Below are 19,149 nucleotides of genomic sequence, written 5' to 3'. Positions count from 1 at the left end.
GTCTGTAATTGGCTAAAACACCTGGGTCAAGACAGGGTTTTTTAAGTAATGGTTTAATTACAGCTACCTTATAGGCCTGTGGTACATAGCCTGTTTCTAAAGATAGATTGATGATATCTAATATGAACGTATCTATTAAGGGTAAAGCTTCCTTGAGCAGCTTAGTTGGAATAGGGTCTAGCAGACAGGTTGTTGGTTTAGATGAGGTAATAATTGAAGTTAGCTCAGAGAGATCTATGGGTAAAAAGCAGTCTAACAGGTATTGGGGCCTTATCCATGATTCTAGCACTGCTGTACATGAAGATCTATCTGTAATTTTTGGGGGGAGGATCTGGTGAATACTTTCTCTAATAGCTACAATTTTATTCATAAAGAAGGTCATGAAGTCATTGCTGCTCAAAGTTAAGGGAATAGTAGGCTCAACAGAACTATGGCTCTTAGTCAGCCTGGCTACAGTGCTGAACAGAAACCGGGGTTGTTCTTGTTTTCTTTTATTAATGATGAATAATATGTTGTTCTGGCATCACTGAGAGCTTTTTTGTACATTTCTAAACTGTTTTTTCAGGCTAAATGAGATTCTTCTAAATTAGTTGAACGCCACTTCCTTTCTAACTTTCGTGACACCTGCTTTAAGCTGTGCATTTGTGAATTGTACCATGGAGGTCGGCTCCTCTGATTCACTGCCTTCTTTTTCAGAGAGGCAACTGTATCTAGTATCATACGCAATGAGGCTGCAGAATCGTCAACTAAGTAATCAATTTGTACAGGAGTAAGATGGCTACTCACAATAGTATTGACACATGGTGGTGAAAAAGATGAAGAAATAATTTCTTTAAATTTGTTGACAGCTTTTTCACTTAAGCATCTGCTATAGTGGAATTTTTCCCTAACTGCTATATAGTCCGTTATTGTAAATTCAAATGTTATTAAAAAATGGTCAGACAGAAGAGAGTTGTGAGGAAATATTGTTAAATTATCCGTTTCAATTCCATACGTAAGGACAAGGTCTAACGTGTGACTAAAACAGTGAGTGGGTTTATTTACATTTTGGGAAAAACCAATTGAATCTAATAATGAATTAAACGCAGTGCTCAGGCAGTTACTGTCAGCATCTACATGAATGTTAAAGTCACCCACTATAATGACTTTATCTGTACTAAGCACTAAATCAGCTAGAAAATCAGAAAATTCAATCAAAAACTCTGAGTAAGGGACTGGAGGACGGTACACGATAACAAATAATAGTGGTTTTTGAGTTTTCCAGTTTGGGTGTGAAAGGCTAAGAGTAAGGCTCTCAAATGAGTTATAGCTATGTTTAGGTCTAGGGTTTATTGATAAGCTAGAATGGAAGATTGCTGCAACTCCTCCACCTCGGCCTGTGCTTCTAGGAACATGATAATTAATATGACTCATTTAAACTGACATATTCTTCCTGCTGCAACCAAGTTTCAGTGAGACAAAATAAATTGAATTGATGATCGCTTATTAACTCATTTACTAACAGAGATTTAGAAGAGAGAGATCTGATATTTAATAATCCACATTTAATAGTTTTGGGGTTTTGTTCTGTAAGAGGAGTAGTCTTAACTTTTATTAGGTTATTATGATTAACTCCTCTTGTCGTCATATTTACTTTATGTAATTTAGGTCGGGGAACAGACACAGTCTCTATAGGTATGTGGGAGTTGTGGGGGGGTGACGGTTGTAAGGACACTGCAGAGAGGCGTGTAGGACTGGATCTCTGCATCCTACGCTTAACTCTGGATTGTCATTCTTTTGGTTGTTTAATAAAACCAGCCATATTTCTGGATAAGAAAGCTGCACCATCTAAAGTAGGATGGATGCCATCTCTCCTAATCAGCCTAGGTTTTCCCCAAAAACGTTTCCAATTGTCTATGTAGCCCACATCGTTTGCTGGACACCACCTAGACAGCCAGCGGTTGAATGACGACATGCGGGTGTACATGTCGTCACTGGTCAGATTTGGCAGGGGACCAGAGAAAATTACGGAGTCCGACATTGTTTTTGCAAAGTTACACACCGATTCAACATTCATTTTAGTGACCTCCGATTTGCGTAATCGGGCGTCATTAACTCCCACGTGAATAATAATATTACTGTATTTACGTTTATCCTTAGCCAGGAGTTTCAAATATGATTCAACGTCGCCCGCTCTGGCCCCAGGAAGACATTTGACTACGGCCGCTGGAGTCTCTAACTTCACGTTTCTGACTATGGAGCTGCCAATTACCAGAGTCGGTTTCTCAGCGGGTGTGTCGCTGAGTGGGGAAAATCGATTGGAAACGTGAACCGACTGGTGGTGAACCTCGGGCGTCTGTTTAGCATTAGATCTCTTACGAACCGTCACCCAGCCGGACTGGCTTCCCGGCTGCTCGGGAACTGCCGGGGGACAGCTAGCAGGGGCTACGCTAGGTCGGCCCGCACCAGCTACCGGGGCCTGACTAGCGGAGTTGTTTTCCATGGTGCGGAGCCGTGCTTCCAATTCCGTGAGCCTCGCCTCCAAAGCTGCAAAAACCTTACACTTATTACATATACCATTATCACTAAAGGAGGCAGAGGAAAAACTGAACATGAGACACACCGAGCAAGTGAGAGAAGGAGAGACAGAGGGAGACAGAGAAGCCATTGCTAATGGATAACCGCTAAGCTAACGAAGCTAATATAAGTGAAATCTGGAATTTGTAAACTTTAGCTGGTTTTGTTTTGTAAGAGCAGGTGCTTGTGTAATACAAGCGTATGTTACGACTAAGTATTAATTCTTACGTGAAGAAATCACTTATTCAAGTAAAAGTACAGCTACAATTAATCAGTAAACAGTCCTTCGGCAGAAACCCAAAGTGTGCAGAAACGGGAAGTGACGCAATACGCTTACCGCAAATCTGGAAAATCGCAAATTTTTCCCTTAACTCTGAGCAGCAATGACTTCATGACTTTCTTTATGAATAAAATTGTAGCTATTAGAGAAAGAATTCACCAGATCCTCCCCCCAAATATTACAGATAAATCTTAATGTACAGCAGTGCTAGAATCATCATTAAGGCCCCAATCCCTGTTAGACTGCTTTTTACCCATAGATCTCTCTGAGCTAACTTCAATTATAACCTCATCTAAACCAACAACCTGTCTGCTGGACCCTATTCCAACTAAGCTGCTCAAGGAAGCTTTACCCTTAATAGATACGTTCATATTAGATATCATCAATCTATCTTTAGAAACAGTCTATGTACCACAGGCCTATAAGGTAGCTGTAATTAAACCACTACTTAAAAAACCCTGTCTTGACCCAGGTGTTTTAGCCAATTACAGACCAATATCTAATCTCCCCTTTATTTCTAAAATAATTGAAAAAGTAGTTGCAAAACAATTATGTGATCACCTTCATAGGAATAATTTGTATGAAGACTTTCAGTCAGGATTTAGAGTTCATCATAGTACAGAAACAGCACTGGTAAAAGTCACCAACGATCTTCTCATGGCCTCAGATAATGGACTCATCTCTATACTTGTTCTGTTAGATCTTAGTGCTGCACTTGATACCATTGATCATAACATTTTATTACAGAGACTGGAACATGAAATTTGGAGTTATTTTTGATCAGGATCTGTCCTTTACCTCACATATAAAACAAATCTCTAGAACAGCCTTCTTCCACCAACAGAACATTGCCAAAATTAGGAGTATCCTGTCTCAAAGTGATGCAGAAAAACTGGTCCATGCATTTGTTACGTCTAGGTTGGACTACTGTAATTCCCTACTTTCAGGATGCCCCAGTAACTAAAGAGCCTGCAATTAATCCAAAATGCTGCAACAAGAGTGCTGACTGGAACTAGCAAGAGAGATCATATTTCACCTTCACTAGCTTCTCTCCATTGGCTTCCCATTAAATCTAGAATAGAATTTAAAACCCTGCTTCTTACATATAAAGCTCTGAATGGTCAGGCTCCATCATATATAAGACCTCATAGCACCATATCATCCCAGTAGACCACTTTGATCTCAGAATGCAGGCCTACTTGTGGTTCCCAGAATTTCCAAAGGTAGAATGGGAGGTAAAGCCTTTAGCTATCAAGCTCCTCTCCTGTGGAACCAGCTCCCAGTTCAGATTTGGGAAGCAGACACCCTCTCTACTTTTAAGTCTAGGCTCAAAACCTTCCTCTTTAATAAAGCATATAGTTAGTTATAGTTATGCTGCCATAGGCTTAGACTGCTGGGGACCCACCCCCCGATTCACTGAGCTCCTTTCCTCCTCTTGTCCCTCTCTCCTCTCCTCTCACCCCACAATTGTCACCACTGTATGACATTAACTTTGTGTCTTCATTATCCAAAGTTGTCTCTCCTTTTCTGTCTCCCTCTCTCTGCCACACTACTGTGTATATTTAACTTATAGTAGGACCCAAAACAGGAGACGGCGAGGGGAGGTGTTATGGTGAATGAGGGTTTATTGACAAAAGAGAAAGCACTAAAAATCACTCCACGAGGAGTTCAGATTCAGGAAGCAGACACCCTCTCTAGGGCAGGAGAACACACGTAGTAATAACTAAATAAACAAAGTAAAAGAGAACATGAACTTAAACAGACTGGAGATGGAAGAATAACTAAATTATAACCTTGCCGGGGAAGCAAGGGAACTAACTAAATAACTAAGGTGAACCAAACAGGGAAAAACAAATGGGAAACCAAACCTCAGACCAAAAGCTAAGGGCAGACACTGCTACGGTGAAAAGCTGCAGGTCTTTTTTGCAGAAGGCTGTGTGTGGATTTGGTCCTCTTTATCCATGTGTTGTGGTTTTCGTTTCGAGCCAACGCTAATGAAAACAACAGCCTCTTGGCATGTGGGCGCAGTGTGTTGGGGTGGGTCAGGGTCACACATGAAAACGGACTGACCGATCAGTCACACGGAGACCCAGGTGTAACAGTTTAATTAAGACTAGTTTATTTCTCCATCTACTAAACAAACTAACTACTTGGTCGCACTGCTATTTATTGTGAAAGACACAGTTACTTTTTCAAGTACTTTCAAGCACTTTATCTAAAATTCAAGCACATTTCAGACCTGAAAGCACAAAATTAAAATTCAAGTATATAAAGCCGTTTCCCTCAGACATTTTTGTTCACACATACAACCACTTCTAAAAACGTCAGGATAAGATCAGGATTCCAGTGCATGTCTGAAATAGGCTTTATATAACACATAACTAAAAGAGAATCAGAAGCTGGTAAAAAAACAAAAACAAAATGAAATTAATATAAATATTAAGCGAGAAAGTCTCAATGAAATAATGTAGGATTATTATAATGTTCTTCTAAACTTCTCTGTTGTCTGATGACACTATTCTCAATATTTGATGCACAAAATTAAAAATTACTTTTAATATCAGGCTGTTTCTGCTGTAGGAGCAGAGAGAACACAAGTTACTCTTAAATACTGTTAATTTATAATCACAGGAAAACTGTTCAGATTTTTTTTACAATGTCAGTAACAGTTATTGCAGAGTTTTGTTCTTTAGGTTTTCTGCTGTGGTCAAACAAAAAGTTATCAGAAAGAAATAAAACTCATCAATTCACTGAAGAAACAGGACAAACTGAATCCAGCACTGCTAAGTTCCAAAATTAAAAAAAATACTCTATTAAAATCCCGATTACTGCTGGTATAAAAGTACAGGAGTATCAGTAAAAATGTAGTTCAAATACCAAGAGTTAAAGGACATATCATGTAAAATTGAATGTTTTTATTAGATTTTAAAATTTATGTTTTATTTAAATGAGTTATTTGCCAACAGACATAAACCACAAAGAAGAAAGAGGAAGTGAGTTTAGTTCCTGTGTGGCAGGTCTGTGGTTCACTCTCTCAGACAAAATGCAGGACAGAAGAAGCCGTTCATCCGATTGTGAGTTAGAATGAGATCAAAACCGATTTCTGTGTCTTTTCCGTCAAGAACTCAGTTTAAAAACCGGGAAAAATAACCCGAGGACAGACGTGTTCTCAGCAGGACATCGACGTCTTTGCAGACTTTAAACTCTTCATTTGACATGTTGGAGGTGAAATGATGTTTGAACACTTGTTGTCGGTGTAAAAGCAGAGGATTAAAAAGTGGAAAGTTACCGGTAGGGGGGAGAGAGAAACCTGCAGCCGCTCAGCATCCAGCTCCTTCACTTCACTCAGGTGACTGGACCTGCGCTCAGCCCAGAGTGGGAGGGGTCGGGAAAGTCACCTGAGATCAGGTTAAACAGGGGACACAGACACTGACTAGATTATTAAGAATAGTGTGTTAATTAATTACATGGTAAAAAAATAATGATTTGTGAAACAATTAATTTTGAGCCATTGTCCTGACTATGACTAAAGCTAAAACTAAAAAATGAAGACGTTGAACAAAAACCATCAGATAAACATAAAACACATGTTTGAGAAGAATAGCTTGAAAAGCGCTGGGTGCTCCTTGTTCCAGATGTTTCCAGATGTTTGCCTCTCTCACAGAATCAAACAATCATAAAACACAGTCGACTCTATTAATGTGTCAGTGAGTCTATTTTTAAACTTAATCCAAAGTCAATCAATGAAACCTGTCAATGATACAACAGTGGGGACAGTGACTGGGTTTGTTAGAAAGCAGTGATTGACACACTGTGGTACTAACACTGCTGATGGTAACAACTGCCCTGAAGATCCTCATCTCCTCTCTCCCTGCAAACACTCTGAACTCTCTTGGTTTACCTGATTGTAGCAGTCCTGTCCCCTGGATATTGGACTCCGTTTTCCTGGTCTGGTCTGAGGTTCAGCGTGTATCTGTTTATAAGTTTCTTTAGTCTTTTTCCGTTTGTTCATTTTGTTTAGTAGTTTGTTTCTCATCCATGTCTTATTTTATTTGGTGTGTTCCTGTTGGTTCCTGTTTGTTAGTTTCCTTGGTCTTTTCCAGTTTGTCCTTTTGGGTTTATCAGTTTATGTTTCACATCCGTGTTTTAATTTATTTCTCAGCTGTTTCGCTAGTGTTTATTTTGTTTGCTTGTGACGTTTGACCCGCTTTGTTTTCTTTAAGTTAATTTCCATAGTGTTTAGTTGAGTTGATAGTTTGTGTTTAGCCTTTTGTTCAGAGTTCACTACCTGCCATTAGCCTTCTTCTTGTAACCTCCTTCAAAAGGAATCATTTAGAACTAAACTTGACATGTAAATCTGAAAGAGAAAGAAACTGACATGGACAGACTGAACAGATAAGCTCAAAACAGGCAAAGCTTCTCTGAAAGGCCCCTCGCTCATTTTAAATATGATGGCCACAACACTAGAACCACCTCTTCTTATAATGTACTGCAGTACGACCTCAAGAATACACACATAGTAGAATTATCACCTTTCTGAGAGTTTCAGCCTAAAAACTAAGAAATTCTAACCTTGTAAAAAGTAGAATTCATGGCAGAGCTGCTGTTCTGGATTGTCTTAGATTGCACAGGTGGTCATAATGTTGTGCTTGATTGGTGTATCTTTGGCCTTATTATTTACATGCTTCTTTTGACTCATTTATTTCTTAAAAATTTAATTATTTTGTATTTTGAACACAGCATAGCATGTTGATCTTTAGCTTGTAGTAACAGATACCATGACTGAGGCTTCAGGTAACAGAAAACAATGCAGCTATTCACTCACTGAATTCCCTTAGCAAATCAGAACACAGAAGAACAGTCAGTTTCCTGCCCAGTGCAGTGAGTTTACTATGAAGTAGATATCACTAAATATACAAATCACATAGGCCAAGCACTGCAGAAAAGACTAAAACAGAAAGAAAACTGCACTTTTGAACATTCATTTTTGCAATAACAAATAATTAGATATAAATAGTTATTTATTTAATGATGCCACAAGCGGGGGCCCTACGCAACTAACTATATTATCTAAAGATCAGCACAATTAACGAATGTACAGCCAATTGACAATGTGATTTGAGACCTACAGTAACTACAGCTTTACATGGCTCTATAATGTGCGTCGTTCTCGACTTCACGTCCATGATTTTGTCATTTGTTTTTGTTTTTTGTCTTTTGTCTTTAATGATGACTTTACTCTTAGATTGTTAAGTTTAAAAGTCAAGGTTCCTGCTTGCCGCCATATTTCTTTTGGCACAAGAACACGAAAGACTTTTCTGCTCTATCTCCAGGACATTCAGATGTCCCGGTAAGTTGTTAAGTGTATTGCCCACAGTTTGTCAGTGAAACAGCTGTGAGCTGCTCGTAGACTGTTAGAGACTAGAAATCTGTGATAGTTGGTGGAAACAGTGTTTATGTTTGAACTGTCCAGTCTTTGACAGTCATTGCTAGTCTTCAGGTGTGTCCCCAGCTTAATGGATGGGCTGTCTATGTTCTCAATATTACACTAGACACAAAGTCACTGAGGAGTCAGGTGACCAGAGTCCAAACCCAGCATACAGAGGTTCAGTGAATGTGCTGTTGTAGGTGTGGAGGTGGATCAGTTTGTCAGAGGAGACTCTGTAGAAGGACAGAGTCCCAGCAGGACAGTCCACATACACTGCTACTCTGTTAGACACGGAGGAGGTGGCAGAGGAGGAGGAGATGGGCAGTCCTCTCATAGTGTGACAGACAGAGTATCCACCCTCATCGGAGCAGCCAAGAGTCCAGGAGTGATTGTTCCTACCAAACACACAGTTATCAGTGTATCCTTTCTTTCTGATTCCTCTGTAACTCACTGATATATCAACACATTCCCTCCACTCCACCTCCCAGTAACAGCGACCAGTCAGACCATCACTACACAGCAGCTGAGGCCAAGTATCAAATCTGTCTGGATGATCAGGATATGACTGATCCTTCTCCACCAGTTTCACCTTCCTGTTGTTGTCAGACAGTTGTAGTTTCCTGTTCACTGTGTTTTTGTCGATTGTGAGTTGACAGAAATCTGATGGAGAGAACAAGACACAAACAGCTGCAGTTATTAATCCATCATCTGTTCATTTCTTGACACTTTGATGATGTGAATGAGTGATGTGACAGTTTGAAGATGGTTGAATGTTGCTGCTTTGTTTCCATCAATCTCATTAAAAACACACTTACACTTCCTCAGACCTGGTCTCAGCCATCGTTCTCCACCAGGCTCCACCCTGAAAGGAGGAGGGGGGTCAGAGCAGCACATTATCTGTCAGCATGCACACATGGACATTACATGGCTCTCAGACACACACTGTTTGATTCTTCTGTTCTAATGGAGGCTTGTATGTAGGGATGGACATTCAGCAAAGACTAAAAGAACTGGAGACCTTATCTTGGACTGATATGGAGCAGGGGGGTCAGAGTAGCAATGGCATAAAGGCTCTACTTTCCCAGCAGCAATTTTTCTCCATGTTCTCCTTCACTCTGTATACTATGGACTCTGACTTCTCTGTTAAAAGCCTGATTTGTATGTATGTATATTCCTCCTATCTGATAAGATACGTTTGCTGTTGGTGATTGTCAGCAGTTCAGTGTTTTATCTCCAATGGTAGAATTATTATGCACAATAGGGAGAAATTACAACTGTGTACTTTCAGTGTCAGTTGTGAACCTGTTTAGATCTTTGTAAGCACATGTCAAAGTGTGATTAGAGCAGTTTACTCGAGGACTCATTCATTATTGTCCAGGTGGGTCATCAACATGCTGGTTGTTTAACTGGGTTCTAAGATTTTGTGTCCCCCGGGGACAAGAATTGGGGTCAGATGCAATGCATCCTGGGTGGCAGTCAAGGTCAGGGCCTAGGTGTGCTGATCCCTGTTTCATGGGCTGGTTGTAGGCATGTGAAAAGTCACCTCTTTGGTGGAGAAGGTGCAGGAGCTGGTGTGAGAGAAATTTCCTTCTCTCACAATGCCTTCTTTGAACTCGGTGAAGGTTCTCAGTCATCCAGGCTTGGTGATCTGAAGGTTGAATCATATTAACTGGACTTCTTTACCTTGGTTAGAAACGTTTCGCCTTTTTTTCACCTATGAAAGTCAACAAGTCTAAAAAAAGCCTTACTTTATGAGGAATTGTGGGTTTGAGCACCACAAAATTTGACAGAGTAATTGCATTTTTTCCTTGTGCAAACACAGGAAACTTTAGTTAGTACATTTCACCTGAGCAGCTTCTTCAAGAAGCTGCTTAGATAAGTAGCAAAACGTTTGCAAAGAATGCATTTCTTTGCAACTCTGACGAGTTTGTCATGACAATGTGCTCTTTTAACTATAGTGTCCCCAGGTGAAAGAAGCCCTGTCTACCCCTGCAGCCAGCAGACTGCACAATCTCAAACCAGGTGACCGGGTGCTCATCAAGGACCACCGGAGGAAACACTGGAAGCAGAGACATTTCACAGGATCACATCAAGTACTACTGACTTTTAATACAGCAGTGAAGGTGGAGAAAATTGTCGTGTGACTCAACAAGGAGACCACAGCTGTGGAAGATGACCTACAAGGCATGATCCGAATGTGCACGTTTATTTTCTTCACCACGGTTGCTGGATGATCAGTGAACTATGGCACAATTAACACAATTAGCACAATTAAGAGATCAGTCAGCAACTCACCCATAATTCCAGGGCAACAACAAGTGTGGCTGATCCTACACTTGCTTGACCTATATTCTTCCACATAGTCTCTGTCATGGATTGTTGACAACCTGTGGATGCAATATATTAACTACGTATATTACAACCAACAGAGGCTCATCAATTGCATACACACAACAACATCGAAGGAGGTCGTGGAAGAAAACGAGATGCCAAAGCACATGCTGCTCACAAAGAAAGGAGGCGTCGAGTAGTAACCTTATACTAAACAACAAAGGTGGTAGAGGGAATGAGGTCACTGCCACAGGGACTGAAAAGACATTCTGGCTACGACACCAGCACTTGCAGCTGGTTTGATGTTATGTTTTGAAGGTAAAAAGTTCTGCTGGAGGTTTCTTCCATTAAAGGGAGTTTTTCCTCTCCTAGGACTTGCTCAAGGGAGAACTGTTGGGTTTTCTTTATATATCTTTATATAGTTTTGACTTTATTATTTAAAGTTCCTTGAGATGACTTTATTGTGAATTGGGTTGAAAAATCTTACTGCTCAGCCCTGATGAATCCCAACCGTCTTTTAGTTATCACTGAATGATGTAGGAGGGGATTTGTGAGAGCAATTTCATCATGGTGACCAAATGCATCCTTTGAACTCTGCTGTCACACCTCAGCAGACCTTCTGACTGCCCTGTCTTTAGAGCAGTGCTTCCACAGGAAGCTGTTCCAGCAGGGAACACATAGGAGATGAGTCCAAGTCTACAAGTCTTAGCAGAAAAACTGAATACTCAATTTTGGAGTTTTCTCAACCACAATTTGTCCGAGCTTGAATCGACACCTTCATAGTAAACTACTATTAAATGTGCTATTTTGCTCAGTTCCTTCACTGTAAAACCAGTATGAGATGTTTCGTGAATTAGAAGTCTCGCAGCTGAAATGAATGAAAGCTGATTTTGTGCTGATAAAGTGTGAAAATAAAGTAAACCAAGTATTTGTATTCTCAATAAAACCAAAGTTCACGATCTGGTAAAGGAAACAGTGTAACACATACACTGTGTAGAGACATGATCAACGACTACAATCACGATTGTGAGAAAACTTTTTTTATGCAACTTGTTTTTCTAGCGATCTATCATCAGCTGCCACTGAAAAAACATTCCAGCCCTTCCTCCTCTATGAGACATTGTCTATGGCTGCAGCAGCCCTCTTCATACCTGAGAGTCTTTAGTCTCCAGTGTGGATCATCTACTCCAGCAGACAGCAGCTTCACTCCTGAGTCTCCTGGACGATTGTAGCTCAGGTCCAGTTCTCTCAGATGGGAGGGGTTGGAGCTCAGAGCTGAGGCCAGAGAAGCACAACCTTCCTCTGTGACCAGACAACCTGACAGTCTGCAGACACACAAGACAACACAGGAACCATCTGTGCAGTGTTTCTTGTTTTCAGTTCAGGTCTATTTGGTCCACAAAAATACACTGAATGTGGTCATACTTCCACACAGCCCTTCAGGAAGGGTTTTGTATGAACAAAACTGAATTGCACATTTCTTCTGTCTGCTCCTCCCTACCCATGGCAAGTTCCATTTTTTTGGCTTCATGCATTTAAAAGTCTTTCAAATAGAAGGTGTTAAACGTATTTTTATTACAATTCAGTTTTTTTAAAATAGCAATATTTCTGAAAATAATATAGTTAAACATAGTCTTTCATAACTGATATAATCTTGATTGGTAGTAATATCCTATCATATATGCCATTAGAAAACAGCTTGTTAGAAGAGGGACATGCCAGAGGGCTTTCTTTGAGGCCCCTAGTGAAACATACAGGAGAAATTATTTGCCTCCAATAAATACATCTTATTACTACTCACTTTGTTTTACCAACAGTGCTGCATGAGAATTTAAAAAAAGGGACTGAATGCACTTTACACTTGTAAATGAAATTTTAAATGAAAATTAGTTTAATAGTTTGATGAATCCTGACCTGAGAGTCTCCAGGTGACAGTGTGGACTCTTCAGTCCATCAGAGAGTAATTTCACTCCTGAATCCTGAAGGTTGTTGTTACTCAGGTCCAGTTCTCTCAGACTAGAGGACTGGGAGATGAGAACTGAGGACAGAGCTTCACAGCTTCTCTCTGACAGGTTACAGCCACTCAGCCTGGAGTAAAAAGAAAAAATGAAAAATACAATATTGAATTTTTTTTCCCTCTTTGAAATAACTGATTGGTAAATCTAGCCGTTTTCTTACAAAACTCTTTTGGAGGCTTTGACCACAGGCAGCAGCTTCAGCAGAGCCTCCTCTGAAGCAGAATATTTCTTCAGGTCAAACACGTCCAAGTCTTTTTCTGATGACAGTAAGATGAAGACCAGAGCTGACCACTGAGCAGGAGACAGTTCATTTGTGGAGAGACTTCCTGATCTCAGGTACTGTTGGATCTGCTCCACTAGAGAACAATCATTTAGTTCATTCAGACAGTGGAACAGGTTGATGCTTTTCTCTGCAGACAGATTCTCACTGATCTTCTTGATGTACTGAATTGTGTCCTGATTGGTCTGTGAGCTAATTCCTGTCTGTGTCCACAGGCCTCGTAAAAGCATATGATTGGTCTCCAGAGACAGGCCCAGAAAAAAGCGGAGAAACAGGTTCAGGTGTCCATTTGGACTCTGAAAGGCCTTGTTCACAGCATTGTGGTAAAACGATTTCTCTGCAATTTCATATTCCATTGTTTCTAACTTCTGGGACTTTGATTGTTCTCCTGACAGCAGATTGACTCCAGAGTTGATGAAAGTCAGATGGACATGAAGAGCAGCCAGAAACTCCTGGACACTCAGATGGACGAAGCAGAACACCTTGTCCTGGTACAGTCCTCTCTCCTCTTTAAAGATCTGTGTGAACACTCCTGAGTACACTGAGGCTGCTCTGATATCGATGCCACACTCTGTCAGGTCTGATTCATAGAAGATCAGGTTTCCTTTCTGCAGCTGCTCAAAAGCCAGTTTTCCCAGAGACTCAATCATCTTCTTGTTCTCTGGACTCCAGTGTGGATCTGTCTCAGCTCCTCCATTATACTTGACGTTCTTCAGTTTGGATTGAACCACCAGGAAGTGGATGTACATCTCAGTCAGGGTCTTGGGCAGCTCTCCTCCCTCTCTGGTTTTCAACACATCCTCCAGAACTGTAGCAGTGATCCAGCAGAAGACTGGGATGTGGCACATGATGTGGAGGCTTCGTGATGTCTTGATGTGGGAGATGATTCTGCTGGCCTGCTCCTCATCTCTGAATCTCTTCCTGAAGTACTCCTTCTGTGGATTATTGAATCCTCGGACCTCTGTCACCATGTCAACACACTCAGAAGGGATCTGATTGGCTGCTGCAGGTCGTGTGGTGATCCAGAGGCGAGCAGAGGGAAGCAGGTTCCCCCTGATGAGGTTTGTCAGCAGCACATCCACTGAGGTGGACTCTGTAACATCATTCAGGATCTCATTGTTGTGGAAGTCCAGAGGAAGTCGACACTCATCCAGACCGTCAAAGATGAACACAACCTGGAACTTTTCAAACCTGCAGATTCCTTTGGTTTCAGGAAAGAAGAGATGAACAAGTTCCACCAAGCTGAACTTTCTCTTTCAGCACATTTATCTCTCTGAAAGTCAATGGAAATGTGAACTGTATGTCCTGGTTGGCTTTGTCTTCAGCCCAGTCCAGAGTGAACTTCTGTGTTAAGACTGTTTTCCCAATACCAGCCACTCCCTTTGTCATCACTCGTCTGATTGGTCCATCTCTTCCAGGTGAGGCTTTAAGGAGGTCTTCGTGTCTGATTGTTGTTTCTGGTCTGACTGGTTTCCTGGATGCTGTTTCAATCTGTCTGACCTCATGTTCATCATTGACCTCTCCAGTCCCTCCCTCTGTGATGTAGAGCTCTGTGTAGATCTGATTCAGAAGAGTTGGGTTTCCTGCTTTAGCGATGCCCTCAAACATATGCTGGAACTTCTTCTTCAATTTTGACTTATGCTCATGTTGACAAACCCCAGGAGAAGATCCTGAATTAATACACAACAAGAAAATCAACATGATCAATGAAGAAAAAACAATTTATTCCCTAAGATGAACCTCTCCCAAAGTGGTGGAAAGAACAAAGTGTGAAGGAAGAAAGAATCTCCTCACAATCCAAACCATACAAGCTCATATGTGAAGCACAGTGGAGGTAGTGTCATGTTTTGGGCAGCATGGCTGATTTTGGAAGAGGCTCACTGATCTTAATGGATGATAGCAGCAGAATGAATTCAGAGGTGAACACAAAATTTTGTTTAGTTTTGAGGAAAGACTCAAAACTAAAGCAGAACTTTAATATGTAGCAGGATAATGATCCAAAACACACTATTAACTCAACAAAAGACTGTGGAGGCTTTTACACTGACAGAGTCAATCACCAGATCGTAAACTGAACATCCATTTTACCTGCTGAAGAGGAGACTGAAGGGAGAACCCCCAAAACAAACAGCAACTGAAAAAAGCTGCCGTAAAAGTTAAAAGAAAAGAAACCTTTTAAAAATTAAACAGGTTGTGATTTGTCTGTTTTTTTCCTGCTGTTTGGCAAATTTTATTTTTCCAGCTGTCATTTATACAAGCTGTTGCACTCAGCACTCTGTGGCACATAGAATGCCACCCCAGCACTAACCCTGGCTGGCAAAATAAATCTTGACTAAAACTAGTCTTAAACAGCAAACGGCAAGAAAAGGCAAACAAATCTTCACATTTTTGGTTTGTGATAGAAACAACTTTTGATGTCAGGGAGTCATGAGCTCGTCCCAGTTTCTGCAAGTAAAGGATTAGTAACAGAAGATAGAATCTTATTTGATTTGAATCTAAGTTAGAATCATTTTTCCCAGTCAAACTTTGGGTCATCTGGTACAGCAGGTGCTATCTTCTGACTAGTTTAACAATAGAGGTGTAACATATGAAGACACTCTCGTTTCCACTCTGACCGAGGACAGAGGACAGTGCATCCCTCCTCCTCTTCTCAAACCATCCTACCACCTGGTCTCTGGATCCAATCCCCTCTACTCTCCTTCAAGCAATTGCACTCACACTAATCCCAGTCATTACAAAATTCATAAGTACATCTCTCACAACAGGAACTGAACCCAGCACATTTAAACAGGCCCAGATTATTCCACTGCTTGTGGAAAATTACAGACTCGTCTCCCTTTTTCCATTTCTGGCCAAGACCATTGAGCGAATAGTCTTCAATCAAATCACAGATTTTCTTTCTCTAAACAACCACCATGATGTCAACCATTGTCTTGGCCTACCTTTCTGAATATGCAACCAAACTCCTCATGCAGGCTCAGGTAATATCACATCTTGACTAGTACCATGGCCTCCAGACAGCACTAACACCAGCACTCTTTAATATTTGAGACAGTATGTTAACTGGAATGGTTTATTATATACATATGAGTAAACGTTAGTGTATTATCTTAATGAAAATGAATATAAAATTGTAATTACAATTACTCTGCACTGTATTCTGTAAGTGTCATTTATTGACAAATGTCATTACTTAAATGTTTCTAGTAAAAAGAGTTGGCAGGTCTTTTGTTAGGTAAAGAGGATTTGGAAGAAAAAAGTCTTCTGCTGTGTTGCTGTAATGACTGCAACTGCAACATTACCCATTCACTAAAGTGCACTTAAATATCCACTGTTTATTGTTCTAAAAGTGAAGCTGAAATACAAGATAACCATATGATATGTGCAGGTTGTATGTTGTTCATGTCGCACCATGTTCTTGCTGTCAAATACCAACTTTTACCTTTTGTAAACAATTTTAACAAATTGATTTTTAACATTACAAACTGATTCACAATTGTACAAGACCTGAATTGTGATTCTCCAGGAAATTCATTCTTCCACCCACCTCAATTTATCAGATTAAATCTTTACAGAAATGCTCTTACTGCTCTGCAGACAGTCAGCCAGCTCCTCCTGCTTCATTCTCCTCAGGAAGTTCACTGTGATCTTCAGAAATGACTCTCTGCTGCTCCTCCTCTGCTCTTCATCCTCACCATCCAACAACTCCTCATCCTCCCTCTGACTCTGAGCATTCTGGGTAATCTGGACTCAGACTCTTCTGGATCTTCTTCAGCTCGTTCTTCACAAAAGTGACAATGTTGTCCTCCAGCAGCTGGAACAGAAAACTATATGAATGACACAATCCAAGTAAAACCATGGAGCCAAACATCAGATCCATGTTGGACAGACTGACAATCCACTGGTCTAAAAAGTGCAGCATGGACATTATTGTGGACACAACAGATGGAAAAGTAGTAGTTGTACATGTACAGACCATAAATATGGAGTCCAGGTGTGTTTGATGCTGCTGGACAAACTGACCACTGGGAACCTCTGAGCTCTGCTGGTCCACTCTGTGGAGGAAGCAGGAAGAATGAGCTCACATTATGTCTGTCCACACAGAGACACAAGGTGTTTGTTACTTTACTGAATTAGATGATTTTCTCTTTATTAAAACTGCTTGTAATGTTGATCCCACTGTGAATCACCAGCTTTTAATTCACTGTGTTGGTTTTCCTGCTTGTCAGGTTGATCTGTTATTGTCTCCTATAAAACTGTGCAGCAAAGCAATTTCTGCAACAAACAACAAAGCCAAGACCATCTGAAGAGGAGGTTCTTAGTCCACTTGTACTTAAGTGGAGTTTATTGGCTTTAAAAAAAAAAACTCAGCAGAATTGTGTGATCTTACATTTGTAATTGTAGCATGAATTTTAAAACACTATTAAATCCATCTACTGACTGCAGACTGTGAAAAAAGACCCAGAAAACAGCCAAACCATGTATTTAAGTAATTAAGATAAAGTAGAAAAAGCTGTTGCTCACTGTGGTTCCTGCCCCCAGGTGAACAGGGTCTTTAACCAATGAAAACCTGTCAACTTAGTCCAGAGTGGATCATGGTAAAAACTGTTCTTGTGTTGTTAGCTGATATGAATGTCCACATTCACAGACACCTCATCTCTTCTAGCAGCATGAGTAAAAATACAGTGGTGTTTCTTCAGAGTTGAGGTCTACAGTTTGAAACTGGTTCTATTGACCAGTTTTTAGATTTGAAAAAATTATTGATAAGAAACTTAATCAAACATCCCTCAGCAAACTATGTGTTCAGAGTCCAGCTGATACCACTGAACATGACTGAAAACTACAAGATGAGGATTTGATGGAGGAGATCAGTGAAATTGGGGTTTTCCTTTGTTAGCAGTTAGCATCTGTTACCTTCAATAAAATAACTGGCTTGTACTGGACAACAGCAACAAAACAAGTCAAAGTCAAAATTGAAAAGGAAACGACAGAGTGTAGCAAAAATAGGTCTGCAGTTAAAAAGTGGTTCTTCTGAACAGCAAAGAACATAAATGATCAGAAACATGTTTAATGAAACTTCTCTGCAGGTACTGAAACAGGAACTCACCTATTTGCAGCCATGGGCTGTTGTCCTTTAAAATCAATGATGTGATCATTTGACCAGTCACTCTTTATGGACACACAGCCAGGTTCAGGTTCGTGGTCAGAGTCAGGATCGGGTCCAGGTCCAGCAGAGTCTGGTCTGTGCAGCTTCTCTGGTCTTGAACACAACACAGACAGAGGTCAGAGTGTGAATAATGATGCTGGAGTGATTGTTGGTGCTGAGCTCTGACATGGAGAAGAGTCATGGACAGTTAGAGATCCTCATCTCACCTCTGAGCTTTGGTCTGGCTCTCAGGTTCCCCACACAGAGTGGTTTTAGAGGGAGGGTCTCCCTCCTCTCTGTCCTCACACTGATCCATGCTGCTGAATTCACACACACTTTCTACCTTCCTGTGGAGAGAAAACACACATCCTTCATCTGCAGAGGAAGCTGCCATCAGCTGATCCACTTCTACCATCAGTCTGAGATGGAGGCACCAAGACATTCACTGCCAAACACAAGGACTGAGAATCACAGACTTAATCGTCACAATCTCTATGTCCACAGCACCTATAACGATGAGGACTTTATATCAAAAACAATATTAAAATCAGCAGCAACAAGTTCTAATAAAAAAAGACAAGTGGCAAATACAGACGTTTTCTCGGTAAGTTTGCTTCATTGTTTTATTTAATGCTCAAAGTCCAAAAGAATAACTTCATAAGGAGACTCGTTTATTCAAACAAGGGTCAACATTTTAATAAAGAGAGACCAGAGAAATCTACGAGTTGATTGATTTAGAAAGAGCAGCAGACGAACTCGCATGGACGAGGATGTTTCATGTGACGTCTTCCTGGTTTCACAAGCTGCCGTGAGTACGAGCAACCGCCGACTTTAACGTTTTTTAAAGTCAGTTTTTAGATGAGGAATATTTCTGCCATTTCTAGTGCAGGTGAACTTAAGGCAGCTATGATTTGTATCGTGAACAGCAGTTATTGAAAACCCACATTACCTTTCGATGGAGAGGAGAACATGCGTCACATCTGTGGCCCCAAAGTGAAACTAGCGTTACGCTGTCGGAGACGAAACAAGGTGCTGAGACACGTGACCGCACGGAGAGAGCCGAGTTACCTTCACTGTCAATCAGCTGTTTGTTTATTTAGAATTTATTCT

The 19,149-nt window shown here is 40.7% G+C and overlaps 1 protein-coding gene and 1 pseudogene across 2 annotated transcripts in view; one reads left to right on the top strand and one right to left on the bottom strand.

Moving 5' to 3' along the window:
• The window catches only part of LOC137125463 (NACHT, LRR and PYD domains-containing protein 12-like), a 382,261-nt gene that overhangs the window by 211,159 nt on the left and 151,953 nt on the right, over positions 1-19,149 (top strand). The window lies entirely within an intron of this gene.
• Positions 4,154-17,521, bottom strand: LOC137125131 (NLR family CARD domain-containing protein 3-like; annotated as a pseudogene).

The sequence above is a fragment of the Channa argus genome, chromosome 4 (assembly GCF_033026475.1).
Source record: "Channa argus isolate prfri chromosome 4, Channa argus male v1.0, whole genome shotgun sequence".
NCBI lineage: Eukaryota > Metazoa > Chordata > Actinopteri > Anabantiformes > Channidae > Channa > Channa argus.
This window is presented reverse-complemented; position numbering and strand designations above follow the sequence as displayed.